Source organism: Syngnathus acus, chromosome 1, assembly GCF_901709675.1.
Source record: "Syngnathus acus chromosome 1, fSynAcu1.2, whole genome shotgun sequence".
NCBI classification, from domain to species: Eukaryota; Metazoa; Chordata; class Actinopteri; order Syngnathiformes; family Syngnathidae; genus Syngnathus; species Syngnathus acus.
Window position 1 is genome coordinate 14,045,222 of NC_051087.1, and position 17,845 is coordinate 14,063,066.

At 41.9% G+C, this 17,845-nt stretch overlaps 2 long non-coding RNA genes across 2 annotated transcripts in view; both read right to left on the minus strand.

Annotated features, from left to right (window-relative positions):
* Window positions 1-5,354: 5,354 nt before the first annotated feature.
* The window catches only part of LOC119125158, an 18,272-nt gene continuing 5,781 nt past the window's right edge, over window positions 5,355-17,845 (minus strand). The window contains exons 2-3 of the long non-coding RNA XR_005098445.1: window positions 10,340-10,343; window positions 5,355-5,482 (exon numbers count right to left, since the gene is read on the minus strand). This is a non-coding gene — a long non-coding RNA (uncharacterized LOC119125158). The remainder of the gene's footprint in view (window positions 5,483-10,339; window positions 10,344-17,845) is intronic.
* On the minus strand, window positions 8,513-8,794 carry LOC119125076. Its single transcript, XR_005098437.1, has 2 exons — window positions 8,737-8,794; window positions 8,513-8,617 (listed from the first exon to the last, which is right to left on the minus strand). It is a non-coding gene; the product is annotated as an uncharacterized LOC119125076 (long non-coding RNA).

Consider the following 17,845-nt stretch of genomic DNA (forward strand, 5'->3'; position numbering starts at 1 on the left):
AAACAACATGTGAAGTGGTCAACTATACTTGTAAGTAAGTGATGTGTTAATGATCAAGTAAAAATTTGTGAAAAAAAACATATAAGTCGCTCCTGAGTATAAGTCGCCCCCCCCACCCAAACTATGAAAAAAAACGTGACTTATAGTCCGAAAATTACGGTAATATAAAATCAAGCCCATTCCGATTAAGATTTTATTCCGACTACGAGGGTGAGTTTATGTCGATTGATCCCCTTAAAGTTTTTGACCAAAAACCTCATTCTTTTCATGTATTTAGTATTGTGAACAAGCGGAATCTTTTGAATTTATTATGGATTTTAAGTATTTATGCTTCATCTATAAAGCGCTACATGGACTAGCCCCTCCGCCTGTGTCTACCTTGTTCAGACCTTCAAGACTTCAAGTGGCCTGAGAATCAGGGCCTCCTCCAGAGTTCTCTCTCTCTCTCTCTCTCTCTCTCTCTCTCTCTCTCTCTCTCTCTCTCTCTCTCTCTCTCAATGTGATTGGTTTCTTCTAAGCAAAACAATATTACTTGCAAAAATTAAAACATTTTAAGTCATTTAATTTACTAATCAGATGGTTTATTAGAGGCTGTCCTACATGTCACGACTCGTCCCCGGTTGTTTTATTATGCGTAGGTTGTCATGGTTTCTGTCTGCGTCTGTGTACTCGCTCCTCCCTTCCTGTGTCTACTAACAATCAAAGTACGAATCACAGTCACCTGCCTCTCGTTACCTGTCTCGTATTTAAGTCCTGTCTGCCCCTCACTCCCCTGTCGGATCGTTGATGTCTTCTCGTCTCATGTCTTCTTGTTTCTTGGTTCCTGTCTTTGTCAGTTCTGTTTCGGTTAGCCAGTCTGTCGGTCGGTCCCTTAAGTTATGTTAGTTTGCCGGTTCTGTTGGTCTTGTTCCCCTCATCCTCCCTTCCAACTACCTTTTCCCTCAATAAACCCTGCTCCATTCCGATCCTGACACTACACGTACTGTATGTATGTAGAGCACAGGTGTCAAACTCAAGGCCCGGGGGCCAGATACGGCCCGCCACATCATTTTATGTGGCCCGCGAAGACAAATTGTGCATCATATTTGTGTGTCATTACTAGAATTGCAAATTGTCTTCACTTTTAATATCTTTTTTTTTAACTATTTGACCAGTTTTTACTCGCCTGATTCGAAAACGAGTTTGTTTTGTAGCTCTTACTGTATATAATATGAGGTGCTCATACATTTATTTGGGTTGACAGTCATAATGGCCCTCCGAAAGACGCTATGACGACAATGTGGCCCGCCAAAAAAATGAGTTTGACACCCCTGATGTAGAGAATCAGAGCCTCCTCCAGAGTCTGAGGGCTCTCTCTCTCGCACTCTTTCTCTCTCTCTCTCTCTCCCCCTCTCTCGCTCTCCCTCTCAATGTGATTGCTTTCTTCTAAGCTAAACAATATTACTGCAAAAATTAAAACATTTTAAGTCATTTAATTTACTAATCAGATGGTTTATTAGAAGCTGTCCTACATGTGTGTATGTATGTATGTATGATGTATGTATGTATTTATTTATTTATTTATTTATTTATTTATTTGTATGTTATATTTTCTTTCCTATGTATTGAGCAGGCCTGGGGACTACGGATTTGTAGCTATAATCTGGCATATTTACATTTCTTTTTGTACTGATGTTCGTTAATGTAAATAATAAATAAATAAATAAATAAATAAATAAATAATTAAATAAATAAATAACATATATAGATATATATTTACGTATAATATCTCCAAGCGGAAGCATGTAAATACTGAACAGTATAGTTCCAAGTACCGATCCCTGCAGGACACCACATGCCACATTATTAAACTCAGCAGTCGTGTCGTGGGTCCTCTCTGAGAGATAAGAACTAAACCAGAAGAGTGCTGACCCCAAAAAAACTAGGTTTCAAGGCGACCTAATAATATTTTGGGATACTACATACTTTAGCAAGGGTTGTCTCAGTAGAGTCGTCACCTCTAAAACCAGACTGAAAAGGTTCAGATCGATTGTTAGCAATCATATAATCATTAAATTGTTGCGCTACAACTTTTTCGTGAAATTTTGCAATGAACGGGAGATTTGAAGATATAATTACTGAGATAGTCTGGGTCGAGGTTTGGTCGCTTAAATAATGATTGAATAATAGTGGTCTGAAAGGCTGTTGTGGGCACACAGTCAGAGGAGACAGACTCATTAATTATATTTAAGACGGATGGTCCTAAAATCTGAAATAGTTCTTTAACGAGTTTGCCAGGAAGCGTGTCGAGTAAGCAAGTTGTCTGTTTTACCGCACTAACCAGTTGTGTAAGGCTTTCAAGGGACACATTTTTAAAATCGAAGAGGGTTGTCACATGATTGTCAGCCTTATTTATATTCTTCCATAACCACAGGTTTTGACTGGGTTTTTGGAACAGTCTCCGTAATCTCATCCCTAATGAACTGAATCTTCTGTTCTGAATCGTCGGCTGAGTGAGGGGAGCTGCTGCTGTTACGCCACAGTATCAAATAAATATTTGGGGTTGTTTTTTTGAGACCGATAATTCAAGAGAAATAATTAGTTTTTGGTAAAATGAGCGCTTCTTTGTATTTCAGCAGGCTGTCAAACCATACCTGATAGAAAACCTCAAGTTTAGTTCAATGCCATTTTCGCTCAAGCTTGTTTCATAATTTTTTAAGTGTGCGAGTTTTATACCAAAGAGTAAGCCTCCTAGGACGAGTTTTAAGACATACCACTGAATCAAGGGCAAAGCAGCATTGAAACCATTTGTGAGATGACTTGATTGACATGTCAAAAGGATTTGTGCAAGTGAGACGCATGAACACCCAAGTTCTAATTGGGTTGATATTTTTAGTGTACATGAAAACTGCATCCGATGATAATTTTAATCCAAATTCTGATGGAACTAAAGACAACTTGTCCGTGTAAACGTAGCCAGTGCTACTTCTAATCCCACTTGAAACATGGAGAATAAAGTGGACATTTTTAGTGATAGTAATAATTCAGATATGCAGACAATTCATGTGTTATGCACGGCAATAACGTGATGTCTCATTTCCCCACAATATGTGTACCTACATGCTCCTCAATCTGTGACGAGCTCCTACTTCCGTAAACACTGCTTTATTTGACATTAATTGGTGCTCTATTTCATGGAGGCATGCCGCTCACATTGGAAATCGCATTTGTTTTTGTATTATGAATGAGTACATGAAATAATCTGCTCTAACAAAAATCTGAATTGCGCATCACGCACTACAATGTGAATGTCACCCAAGGGATGAGGATACTGCATTCATCCCTTAACTGATTCCAAGGGGATTATTTTGCCCCAAATTGAGAACAGCCACCAACTATTCTAAAGATTTCAACTTGCCTTTCTCTTGCCTTTCTCTTCTCTGGAATATCTGCACTCAGGTGGTTTATCCGTCTCTTCACTCCCCGGAGGAGAAATATCCCCAGGAGTCATCTCCACAGATATGTATCTCAACATCCACTATTGTTGACAGTTTGACCATGGGAGCCACTATGCCTGGTGAATACTGTGGCATATTGTGACACACAACAGAAACATAAGGAAGTGCATCTGTTGAGCCCTCCGAATGACCCACATCTGATCTAAATGTCATTGATAAGAGCTGATCTACCTGCCTCTGCCATAACATGTAGTTCTTCTCTTTCGATGTAAATAGTCGGCCCTTAGCTCTATGTTCTCTGCAATACTTGTCTCTCCAGTATATTTTGATTGACATCTTCTACTTGAAATGAATTCAATCGGAAAACCAAAAACGTGTGAGATGTCAAAGTCACACCCACTGCCGGTGTTTTGTAAATAGCCTGCACGCTTGCATATAAAGTAAGTAAATGTCTTACTATTCTGTCTCAAATCACCCACAGTTTTATCATTTCAAAACCATATTAATAATCTAAACCGCTCAACTTGTCACTGGGCATTAAAAAACACGTTCTGAATGTATTGTGACACATACTGGCTGAATCCCTTGTCCGTCCCTGAAGCCGATATGAAACATTTGCTTAATCATACGTTTTATGTCATTCAGTCAAAAATGTGTTTTGCCTTAAAGTAAAAAATAATCAGAAGAATTGCTTGTTGATGGTGTGAGTAGAGATAAACAAGTCCATACAGTATGGTCAATTGGTTTCGGGTTGTGGAGCGTGAGTCTCTGGTGTGGCAAGTGGCATTCCTCCAATGATATTATATTCATTGTCAAACTGTGGTGTGACAACGGTATTAGACTCAGATGCAACCACATTTTGGAGAAATTTCTCTTTGTAACTTCTGAAGATGTTAGTTGAGTGATTTACAGCTACCTGGAGCCATCCTAAGAGCCACATGTTGACCACCCTGGCCCTCATATTAAGGAAAAGCAATCTGGCAGAGGAAAAATAAAGTTTACGACTTCCAGAAAAAGTCAAGAAAAACAAACTGAATTTGGTTCTTGCTAAACTGAGTTCTTGTGAGGTACATGGCTGTCTTGTGTAATATGTTGATATCACGTGCAACAGTGACACAGAGGTAGTACAAACATGAAGCGCAGCAATTGCACAATTTAACATGCATAATGCAGCTCAGTGTGGGTGTGTGTGGGTATGTGTGCATGTGTGTGCGTGCACGTGAATGTGTACTGTTGGAGCCTATTAAAAACATCATTATGACAATAGTTATAGCTCACATTATGGCTTGTCTGGCACGCTACTCGTAAACTTGAGATGACATTTTCCAGGTATGCTAAATAATACATTGTGCACCGTGTTGTATTGTGAGTCGGATTATATTAATGTTCGTGTCAATGAGAATCTGTAAGACAGAGGTAGATGTCTGCCCACATTTTAGGTACTCACAAACTAATGTGTCAACGTGGCAGTGACAAATTCGGCTTTATTAGATCTGTCATCTTTACAATAAAGCCATTCGTCAAAAGCTTATGAAGGCATCAAAGTTGCTGAAAATTGACCCAAAACATTGCTGAAAGTAGAAATAAAGAATTTATTTAGATACACAGACAAAAAGAATTACAAAACCGATTAAGGATAGTCCGAATTTTATCTAGCTGCAAAGCTCTGAGGAGCACATCTTGTCATGTCTCGTCCCCAGTTTGGTTATGTGTGTAGATTGTCATCGTGTCTGTGTGCTCGCCCCTCCCTTCCTGTGTGCCCGTGATTAGTGTAATCATACTCACCTGCCTCTTGTTACCTGTGTTGTATTTAAGTTCTGTTTGTGTGTCACTCCCTGTCGGAGCATTGCCTGCATGCATTTGCTGCTGTCATGGAAGGCCACCCTGTCTGTTTTGCCTCGCGTCTCTGTTTGGTTCCTGTTATTGATTTTGCCAGTAAGTTATGTTAGTTTGCCGAGTCTGTCTTTTGAGTTCCTGCAATAAACCCTGGTCCAAGCTGCACTTGGTCGCCCTGCTCCATTTCCACACTCCGATCCGTGACACATCTGTTTGATTTGTCCTTTGTGAGTCTCTGATTTGTGTAAAAACAAACAAAAAAAACATCCATGATTACGTCTTCTAAAGTGTTCATCTCAGCAGCTAACTTGAAAGGAAGCACAATTTTGTACTAAAATGCTGAATTAAAACAGGTTAAAAATTACAGACACTTGCGCGCACACATGGACACACGCACACGCGAATGCACACACACGCACACACCAGTATTTTGAGCAGTAATTCAAATTGTGACCTTTAGACAACAGATTGTTGACTGTTTTGACCATATTATTTCGTTATCATTGGCACGCTAGTCGACTGATTAAAGCGTCTACCTCACAGAGGTTGTTGGTTTGATTCCGGCTTCGGCCTTCTTAAGTGGAGTTTGCTTGTTCGTACTGTGCCTGCGTGTGTTTCCTCCCACACTACAAAACACACATTGTTGGATCAAACACTCCAAGTTGTCGGTCGGTGGCCTGTGATAGGCTCCAGCACGCCCATGACCCTCGTGAGGAAAAGTGGTTTACAAATTGGATGGATGACCGTTTTGTTATCTTAATACACTTTGTGAAGTAGATGCAAAATTGTGATATACGGCTCCTGATCCTGTACCTTGTGTAGGCTAGATGGATGATCTACGAATAAAAAGCAAAATGTTAGGGCAAGATAGCCCCCCCCCCCAAAAAAAAAGTGATACAATGCACTTGCAGTGAAAAAGGCTTCGCAAGAATGTTTTATTACGTGTAATGGCAGAAAATAATTGAGACACTGACTCTTTGTGACAGCTTGACCATTTTCTGGTGAGTTTTTTTTTCTTTCAAATGAAGGCATTACATTCGCAAAGCCTGTAGCCTTTTTTTGAACTCCCAGAGAGATAGTTGAATCACACAGACGCATTGTGTTTCCAAGCAAAAAACATATCTGTGCACATCCTCCACCCCACGCAAGCTGACCTACCGTCGCTCTTTCTCTCAGCACTGATCAGTGCCATTAGTGGAGTCAAGAGAGCCATGCACAACACACCATATGCTGCTCCATGCAATCTTCTCATTAGGTGGGAGCCTACTTAGTTCCTGCATGAATAGAAACATAAAACATCACGTACTGCCAAGTGCACATTGTCTACCGTCCAACTAAACACGTGCACACATAACATCAACGGGATATCGAAAGCTTGATACATCTATTAGCATCTATTAGCATCAAAGCAGTCAAACCAATCGATAAAATTAGACAGAGGAACATGCAAAGTTTTGACTGTAATGGCATGTTGTGATAGTATGATTGATTCATTATCTTATAAATCTTCGGGTATAACATATCCTCCTCCATATCCTAGGAAAAATACAACAGCAAAAGACACTTCCAACTGGTTTGGAATGCAGCAGCGAGGCTTTACACTGTAAAATAACGATCATCATATCACTTCTATTTTGGCATCACTCCATTGGTTTTCATTTTGTTATAGTATAAATTTTATGATTTTACTGATTAATTTTCAAGACCCCCTCCGTGAGTCGTCACCTTATCGTGGTGGAGGGGTTTGCGTGCCCCTATGATCCTAGGAGCCATGTTGTCTGGGGCTTCATGCCCCTGGTAGGGTCACCCATGGCAAACGGGTCCTAGGTGAGGGGCCAGACAAAGTACGGCTCACATTAGCCCCTTATGAAGAAAAAAATAAATGGATCCCGTTTTCCCTCGCCCGGACGCGGGTCACCGGGGCCCCCCTCTGGAGCCAGGCCTGGAGGCGGGGCTCGAAGGCGAGCGTCTGGTGGCCGGGCCTTCGCCCATGGGGCCCGGCCGGGCACAGCCCGAAAAGAAAACGTGGGTCCCCCTTCCCATGGGCTCACCACCTGTGGGAGGGGCCAAAGGGGTCGGGTGCAGTGCAAGCTGGGCGGCGGCCAAAGGCAGGGACCTTGGCGGTCTGATCCCCGGCTGCAGAAGCTGGCTCTTGGGACATGGAATGTCACCTCTCTGGCTGGAAAGGAGCCCGAGCTGGTGTGCGAGGCAGAAAAGTTCCGACTAGATATAGTCGGACTTGCCTCCACGCACAGTTTGGGTTCCGGTACAAGCCCTCTCGAGAGGGGCTGGACTCTCTTCCACTCTGGAGTTGCCCACGGTGAGAGGCGTCGAGCAGGTGTGGGTATACTTATTGCCCCCCGGCTGGGCGCCTGCACATTGGGGTTTACCCCGGTGAACGAGAGGGTAGCCTCCCTCCGCCTTCGGGTGGGGGGACGGGTCCTGACTGTTGTTTGTGTCTATGCACCAAGCGGCAGCTCAGAGTACCCACCCTTCTTGGAGTCCCTGGAGGAAGTGCTGGAGAGCGCTCCTTCTGGGGACTCCATCGTTCTACTGGGTGACTTCAATGCTCACGTGGGCAATGACAGTGAGACCTGGAAGGGCGTGATTGGGAGGAACGGCCCCCCCGATCTGAACCCGAGCGGTGTTCTATTATTGGACTTCTGTGCTCGACACGGATTTTCTATAATGAACGCCATGTTCAAACATAAGGGTGTCCATGTGTGCACTTGGCACCAGGACACCCTAGGCTGCAGTTCGATGATCGACTTTGTAGTCGTGTCATCGGATTTGCGGCCGCATGTTTTGGACACTCGGGCGAAGAGAGGGGCGGAGCTGTCAACTGATCACCACCTGGTGGTGGGTTGGCTCCGATGGTGGGGGAAGATGCCGGTCCGACCTGGCAGACCCAAACGTTCTGTGAGGGTCTGCTGGGAACGTCTGGCGGTACTGTAGTTAACTGCTTTATTTGACAAGCCTGCACATTGTAAAACATGAAAACAAAAACTCATGGGATGTGTAGCTATTGTGTGTTGGTGTCCCCAAAAATAACAAATGTTGTAGGCATAGTGTCTACTGATTATTATTGTTGTTGGAAACACTTGAGGGAGGACTGGCTGACTTGAGAAATAAAATAAGATAACAAGGATGGACGGGCGATTACAGTAACCCCTCGCTACATCGCGGTTCGACTATCACGGCTTCAGTACAGCGCGGATTTTTTCCCCCAAAACAAAAACAATTCAGAAATTCTAAATAAACCTTCTAAATTGAGGAATTATGGCACGAAAGTTGCCCACACACCAGCTGAAGGCAAGGAGTGTCCACACAATTACAGTACGTACCTTTTTCTGAAAAATAGTTGTTACAACAATAAGAGTTCCAAAAATATATTTACAGTATTGTACCTTGTTACAAAAAATTATAATAATAAGAGTTCTAAAACCATATTTACAGTATTTACACTTGTACCTTGCTATAAAAAGTTGTTATAATAATAAAAGTTCTAAAAACATATTTACAGTATGTATACTTTAGCTGCATATACATATGTCACGCACGCACGCATGCACGCATGCACGCACACACACACACACGCACACACACACACACACACACTCTACATTATGAATGACGACGGACTGTCGTTGACGGACAGCTGTCGAGGCGTTGAAGGATGAAGGACGGACCAGCAAAATTTGGTGAATTGCTCACCTGCAAAACAAGAAGCAAAGCTACTCACCAGTTGCTCAATGCTTGAGTAGTTTTTGTCAGTGAATACTTGATTAGTTGTACTCAAGTAACTATTGGTAGGACTACTTGAGTCCTATTATTCATGACAATACTCTTCATTGAGAACAATTTTCAGCTAATCTGGCCAACAGTAATAGGTGCCCAGTCACTTGTGTTTTACATTACAGGTCACTGAAACACTTTTTCCACTTTACAAAGGTCTGTTTTAACCATCTTTCAAATGATACATTGCTTTCAATGATTTCAATACAGCTTCATGCAAAGAAATTGGACTACAAACAAGAGGCACTGAACCTGGACCGACTGTGTGAAAGCAATTTTGTTGTTTCTTCTATGAATAAATTAAGATAATGAAGCTCATTATGGGAACAAAGACAAGGAAATGACTATCATCATCAATTAGCATAATTCCATCAAGTGTGTCGAACATGGTAACAAATAATTGTGCGGTACCTCACCACCTGCTAAAATGACAGTGATTGTGATAAAGAAGATGGATCATGCCAAAGTCATAGGTACATGTACATATGGTTGCTATAATGCTACTGAAGATTAATGTCAGACTTGACATTTACTGTCTCACTTTATGGCTGCCCATCACCCCGAGAATCATTTTCCTATTCATTCAAGATGTAATCATAGTTGTCCTACATTGTCCTCATTTAATATTTCATGGGCTAATTCACCGTTCTCTTTTAGAATAACAATTGCACCAAATTGCCCTATCTGCTAAAAATACTAATACTAATAATAATCTAATGAAATAGCGACATTATTGCACTTCAAATGGCACATCCTCCAAGGTTTGGTGTATAAAATAGTTCATTTGTAATTATAGTTTATGGGACTGAAAGTTAACACTGACGTTAGCCACCACATGTACAGGTCAGTCTCTCGTACTATTGGAAACTTTACACACATAAGTGTTTTGCTCCAAACATTAATATGCACTTAATATTCGTGCAACCTCGCATATGATCATGTATGGTGATGCAGGTGATTGCATTAAAGATCTGCCATGAGATGAGATCAGACGCAGAGATAAGAAAAGGTGAAAGTGGTTCTGAGGGACGACTGGACCTGATGCCAATAAGTATGGCTTCAGAAATCGAGCATCATCCTTCCAACTATTTTCTGAACCGCTTTATCCTCATGAGAGTTGCGGGCGTGTTGAAGCCTATCCCAGCAGACTTTGGTTGGTACACCTTGAACCAGAAACAATCATTCACACCCGCAATCACACCTATGAACCTATATGTATGTATATATATATATATATATATAGTATATATATATATATACATATATATAACACACCTGATTTATCGTGTAAATTTGTGATGACGCATATCTGAACCGGTCTCGCAAAGGCAACAGCAGAAGTCACATTGATGTGCAGGTGTGTAATTTGTTGTGCGTTCACGCATTATGTTAGTTTTGGTGATGTTTATGCACAGGTCATTTTGTGCACCAGTAAAAAACGTCAATGTCTTGAATTTGAATAAAATCATTTTATTTTTCACTAAAAACGGGTTCGGTGAATGCCCAGTTTGGCCTTGGTCCTCACGAAATCGTTGCTGTCTGTGAGGGAGTTGTCATATTGCTTTCCAAGGCATGCTTGGATTGGGGGAATCTCTGCACCTTGCATGGCGAAGATGTTTCTCGCTAGTTTCCCCTTCAGGATACCGAGGCTCCTGAACTTCTCTGAGTTCAACTGCAGCCGCGACCATGTCGCCATCTTTTATAGAGCGCTTAAGACCCCCTAGCTGCTGAATTTCTAGTTTTCTTCTTTGCCTGCTTCTTCTTCTTTGTTTTATTATTTGTCTTCTTTCTGGCAGCCGCAAGGACCATTTACCTTTATTTTGGAACACCAATGTGTGCAATAATAACTGATGGAGATTTCCGCTGCCTTTCTACCTTTCCCAAGAACCACAAGAGACAGTTTGGCCAATTTACATTTGCAAACGGGGAAAGCCATCGCAACTTATGAAACACATACGTGTCTTAAAGCTACTCCGACTTTTCCGTCTTGCAAGAGCCTTTTTATTGTAAGCAAGCAGGGTGGGGATGAGTGTGAATAGGTTTCGAAGTCACCTCTACAAACTCGTTTAGTCAGTGCAGAGGGGTCTTTTCACTTTGACAGACTGTCTGTCTGTTTGTCTGTCTGTCTTACAAGATCTTGCAAACAGATACTAGTGGAGCATGTTTGGACAACAAACCAAGCAAATTTGCACAACATAAGCAAAAGTGTGTAACAGTTTCCACGTCAAGGGTGGACCATGTTGTACAACTCAAATTTTAGCTTTAGTAGAATTAATAAATCCAGTCAGCACTTCACAAATAATCATAAGATCTGGAGAAGGGGGGGGTGGAGGATGCTGATGCTATACATTATATATGCATTGCTCTCTCTCTGTCACCTGGACAAGGGAAAAGGGGCTGTAAGGATTACCGTATTTTCCGCCCTAAAAGGCGCACCTAAAAACCTAAAATTTTCTCAAAAGCCGACAGTGCGCCTTATAGGCCAGTGCGCCTTATATATGGATCAACTGATGAATTTGTTGATCCATACTGGTTGTACACAGTGCTCTGCCAAAATGTTTCAGTACGTTTTAGTACGACTAGTAAATTACAAGGTCGCATCGCTTCCCAGCATTACGGCAACTGTAGTCAGGGGGCGTCACCGAATAGCTGTTGTACCCGCGAGGCTATTTCATGTCAAATAGGCTGCTCTGTTAATGTTTCGAGTAAATCTACTGATCGATATGGAAGGGAAACATAGGTAAGTAGTACCAATGCGTTAGATCGAACTTTAGTCAGTTCCGATCATTTTATAGGAGATCGTTTGAGAAACGCGATTGTTTACACTTTGCTGAGGCTCATGGGAGATTGCGAGCTGAGGCTCGTGAGACTTTGCGGATGGCTAATGCTATTGCGATAGCTGCTATACGTACCAGGCTATTTCATGTCAAAATAGGCTGCTCTGTTAATGTTTCGAGTAAATCTACGGATCGATATGGAAGGGAAACATAGGTAAGTAGTACCAATGCGTTAGATCGAACTTTAGTCAGTTCCGATCATTTTATAGGAGATCGTTTGAGAAACGCGATTGTTTACACTTTGCTGAGGCTCATGGGAGATTGCGAACTGAGGCTCGTGAGACTTTGCGGATGGCTAATGCTATTGCGATGGCTGCTATACGTACCAGGCTATTTCATGTCAAAATAGGCTGCTCTGTTAATGTTTCGAGTAAATCTACGGATCGATATGGAAGGGAAACATAGGTAAGTAGTACCAATGCGTTAGATCGAACTTTAGTCAGTTCCGATCATTTTATAGGAGATCGTTTGAGAAACGCGATTGTTTACACTTTGCTGAGGCTCATGGGAGATTGCGAGCTGAGGCTCGTGAGACTTTGCGGATGGCTAATGCTATTGCGATAGCTGCTATACGTACCAGGCTATTTCATGTCAAAATAGGCTGCTCTGTTAATGTTTCGAGTAAATCTACGGATCGATATGGAAGGGAAACATAGGTAAGTAGTACCAATGCGTTAGATCGAACTTTAGTCAGTTCTGATCATTTTATAGAAGATCGTTTGAGAAACGCGATTGTTTACACTTTGCTGAGGCTCATGGGAGATTGCGAGCTGAGGCTCGTGAGACTTTGCGGATGGCTAATGCTATTGCGATAGCTGCTATACGTACCAGGCTATTTCATGTCAAAATAGGCTGCTCTGTTAATGTTTCGAGTAAATCTACGGATCGATATGGAAGGGAAACATAGGTAAGTAGTACCAATGCGTTAGATCGAACTTTAGTCAGTTCTGATCATTTTATAGGAGATCGTTTGAGAAACGCGATTGTTTACAGAGGGCTCGTTGGTTATTGGCTAGTGGATGCATACCGCAACCCTAGTCAACCTCAGTTTGATGCAGTATAGCTTCTATTTTATGCGCCTTATAATCCGGTGCGCCTTATATATGGACAAAGTTTTAAAATGGGCCGTTCATTGAAGGTGCGCCTTATAACCCGGTGCGCCTTTTAGGGCGGAAAATACGGTACTTTCCTGGATTTCTCCAGCGCTTTTAACACCAAGCAGCCTGTACTCCTGAGAGACAAGATGTTGGGGATGGGCGTAAGCGCACACCTGAGGGCATGGATAATGGACCTGTAAACATCGTGGCGTGTTGCTGGACGACGAACTTGACTGGTCTGTGCATGTGGGCGCCTTGTGCAAGAAAGGACAATGCACTTCCTCAGGCGATTTGCCTCCTTCAACGTCTGCAATGTGATGCTGCAGATGTTTTATCTGTTGTGGCGAGCGCCCTCTTCTTTGCGGTGGGGTGCGGGGAGGGGGGGATGCCTGGACAAACTAGTGAGGAAGGCGGGTTCTGTTGTGGGTCGCAGAGCTACTTGATCGGGCTTCTGTGGCAGAACAGCGGGTGTTGGCCAGGCTGCTGTCCATCAAAGACAACCCCGTCCACCCACTGTACAGCACAGTTACTGGGAGGAGGAATATTTCATTGACAGGCTGTTGACACCGACTTGCTCCACGTAAAGGCTGAGGGGTTAATTTCTTTCCCATGCCATGAGACTTTTTAACTCGTTGCGGGGGTTAGGGGCGCGTTCATAGTGATACTGTTTATTATTTATTTATTTGATTTATTCAATTATTAATATTATTATTAACCTATCTATTTAATCTAATCAGATCTATTCTCTTCTTCTCTTTTGTTATCGTTTTTGTCGTGTCCAATGTTTATATTGTCTATCTGTTTATCTGTCTATCTGTCCGCCCGTGTCTATCTATCTATCTATCTATCTATCTATCTATCTATCTATCTATCTATCTATCTATCTATCTATCTATCTATCTATCTATCTATCTATCTATCTATCTATCTATCTATCTATCTATCTATCTATCTATCTATCTATCTATCTATCTATCTCTTCTGCAATTACTATTTAGATGTAAGAAGCGTAGGTTTATGGACTACATTACTTCCAATTTATGTACAAATGAGGGGAACATTGGTACTATAAAAAAAGTACCTCCACCATAAACTAAGGACCCCCAGTATTTGTTTTTTCAGGGACCTAAGAGGTTTACAATTTACATATTGTATTTTATTTGCATATGAAATATGTTTTCTTTTGTTCTTGCATTGTGGTGGATGGCTGAGTACAATAATGAAAAATATAACATTAGCTTGACAAATTGCCTCATTAACACACTGCATTGGCATCTTGGTGGAAGCTACATAATAATAATAATAATAATAATAATAAACTTTATTTGTATAGCACCTTTCATACAAGAAATGCAGCTCAAAGCGCTTTACAACAATGAAAGAAAAACATGAATACATAAAAACAAAACATTAATGTATGCATACACAATTAATAAAGTGAGTTTAAAATAGGAGCAAGCTTTAATAAAATAAAGAATAAAGCTTTAAGAAAAGGTAAAAAATAAAAATAAAGATAAAATTAGGCTTAAAATGAAATTTACAAAACGTAATTAGTTAAATGCTCGGGTAAAGAAATGAGTTTTAAGTTTTGTTTTGAAAATATCTAGCGAGCTGGCCTCCCTGATATCTATGGGCAGTGTGTTCCATAGTTTGGGGGCGTAATTAACAAAGGCTGCATCACCGATCTTCTTTCTGCTGTTGCTGGGAGCCTCCAATAAACCAGCAGCAGATGATCGCAGGGTTCTTGGAGGTATGTAGCTAACAAGAGAGTTTGCAATGTAGCTTGGTCCCTGCCCGTTGAGGGCTTTGTATATAAGGAGAAGGACTTTAAAATCAATTCTAAATGTTACAGGAAGCCAGTGCAGAGCAGCTAGAACTGGTCTAATGTGCTCTCTCTTCTTGGTCCTGGTTAATAGGCGAGCTGCAGCGTTTTGGATGAGCTGAAGTCTATCAGTGGTTTTTTTCGGGAGACCAGTAAAGAGTGCATTACAGTAGTCAAGCCGGCTTGAAATAAAGGCATGAATCAGTTTCTCAGCATCATTTTGATTTATGAACGCTCTTACTTTTGCTATATTTCTAAGGTGGAAAAGTGATGTTTTGGTCACCTTGTTAATGTGGGACCTGAAGCTTAGATCTGAATCTAAAATAACACCAAGACTTGTAACCTCGGATTTAATCCAGGGAGTTAATTTCCCCAAATTATTAAACAGCATTTCTCTTTTTGTTTTAGGGCCGATTAGCAAGATTTCAGTTTTATCCTCGTTTAACTTTAAGAAATTGTTGCTCATCCATTTATTTATAGCCAGAAGACAGTTGGTGATGGAGCTTATAGGTGTAGCATCATTGGGTTCTGCAGATATGTACAATTGTGTGTCATCCGCATAACTATGGAAATATACATTGTGCTTTCTGATGATGTCACCAAGTGGCAGCATGTAAAGTGAGAATAATAGTGGACCAAGGCAGCTGCCTTGTGCAACCCCATAGCGGCTGTCATGTGTCTTGGACACATGCTCTCCTAAACTGACATAGAACTTTCTCCCTTTGATACGTATATGTTCTGAACCAGTTTAACACACAGTCCGAAAGACCGACTAACCTTTCAAGACGATTGATTAGGATATCATGCTCAATGGTATCAAACGCTGCACGTACCGTGTTTTTCCATGCATAATGCGCCCCCGTGCATAATACGCACCCAAAAAATGGCATGTCGATGCTGGAAAAAAACCTGTACCCATGTATAATACGCACCCAAATTTTGACTCTTACTTAAGTCCGTAAACGTAAAATTATTTCAGAAAAAAGATCATCTTTGGGAACAACCGGATGTTATTCTGCCGGTCAGTATCACTGCGCATGCGGTAGCAAACTCGATAGCGAAGAAATGTTTCGGATTTGTGTAGGGTACATTGTGACAGCAAACGAGCAGGTGATCGAGCAAGCGTCTGATATGAGAGCATTGTGTTCGTATGGAGCGTGTTTGAAGTGAACAGCAGAGAAGAAAGGAACAAGGCAAAGTGTTGTGAAATAAAATATTACCTGTAATACGCATTTTGTTATTTGCTGATTGAAACTGCTAATTAAACTGTGAATTGAAACTAATAGGTAGAGAACTGAACTCTCGCTCTTTATATAGCTGACGTGTCTTGCGCATCCGTTCTGCGCATACTGTCATGGCGGCCTCCGTATGATATCCGGTCTGCGATGGAGATTAAAAAACAAACAATATTTGACAATAACACACCGTCAAGGATTGCACCATCGCATCAAACGATGTGTCGTCAATTATGAATTTTACCGACTAAGTGTGTTGGGCAGGATGGCTGAATGCGATGCGCGATTGACAACAAACAAGAAGAAAGGTGTGATTTCAAGTTTTATTTCGAGGGAGATTTTCTTCAAAAATTGTTGTATCCATGCATAATGCGCACCCCAGATTTTAGGACAATAAATTAGTTAAATTTTGCGCATTATGCATGGAAAACACGGTAGGTCTAAGAGGATAAGAATCGACACCTTGTTTTCATCAGAGTTTAGTCTGAGGTCGCTGATTATTTTAGTAAGAGCAGTTTCAGAGCTGTGGTATGTTCTAAAGCCTGACTGAAATTCCTCCAGGATATTGTTTTCTTTCAGAAACGAGTTTATTTGGTGGAAGTGTTGGGGTTGTGCTAAGCTGCAGGGCCAGATTGTAAAGATGCATAAAGAGTCTCATGCTGACTGGAAGCTGATCCATAAAACTTAAATGTCTGTGAAGTTTCTGGATATTCCACACTATTTCTCTGTGTTGGGATGAATATGATGTGTTGCAGTTATCAAGTTTGATGCAGAATCACTATGATTAAACTAAGGAAACACTATGTCCTGGCAAACCTACTTTATTAAGTTAAAGTAGTGGTGACTAGGGTCTTCATACGAGATACGACGGTGGTGTGCATAGATAATTTTTTTTTTATGAGCTCTATGTAAAAAGGTCTGTGCAAAACACGGTTTTGGGTGAGAAGGCGTATATATTCTCAACTGATCAGTCAGTCACTCAGTCACTCACATGGCACATCTTAACAACAATTCCCAGTCAGTTTCTTTTCAATGATCAATGTGAAATCTGCAAATAAACAACTATTGTCACAGTTGAGCAGAAACCATGACACATTTTGCTCAACATTATCTAGCCTCCTCGTGGGAGGAGTTTGGCGAGGCCATAGAGAATGATCTCCGGATGGCTTCGAGGAAATTCTGGTCCACCATCCGTCGTCTCAGGAGGGGGAAGCAGTGCACCGTCAACACTGTTTACAGTGGAGATGGCGTGCTGCTGACCTCGACTCGGGACGTCGTGAGTCGGTGGGGAGAATACTTCAAAGACCTCCTCAATTCTACCAACCCTCCTTCCATTGTGGAAGCAGGGCCTGGAGACTCTGAAGTGGACCCTCCAATCTCTGGGCACTGAGGCAGTTAAAAAACTCCTCAGGGGCAAGGCCCCAAGGGTGGATGAGATCCGCCCGGAGTTCTTAAAGGCTCTGGATGTTGTGGGGCTGTCATGGCTGACACGTCTCTACAACATCGCATGGACATCGGGGACAGTGTTTCTGGATTGGCAGACTGGGGTGGTGGTTCCCCTCTTTAAGAAGGGGGACCGGAGGGTGTGTTCCAATTACAGGGGAATTACACTCCTCAGCCTCCCTGGTAAGGTCTATTCAGGGGTGCTGGAGAGGAGGGTCCGTCGGGATGGCGACCCTCGGATTCAGGAGGAGCAGTGTGGTTTTTGTCCTGGCCCTTTGTCACCGATTCTGTTCATAACTTTTATGGACAGAATTTCTAGGCGCAGCCGAGGCGTTGAGGGTGT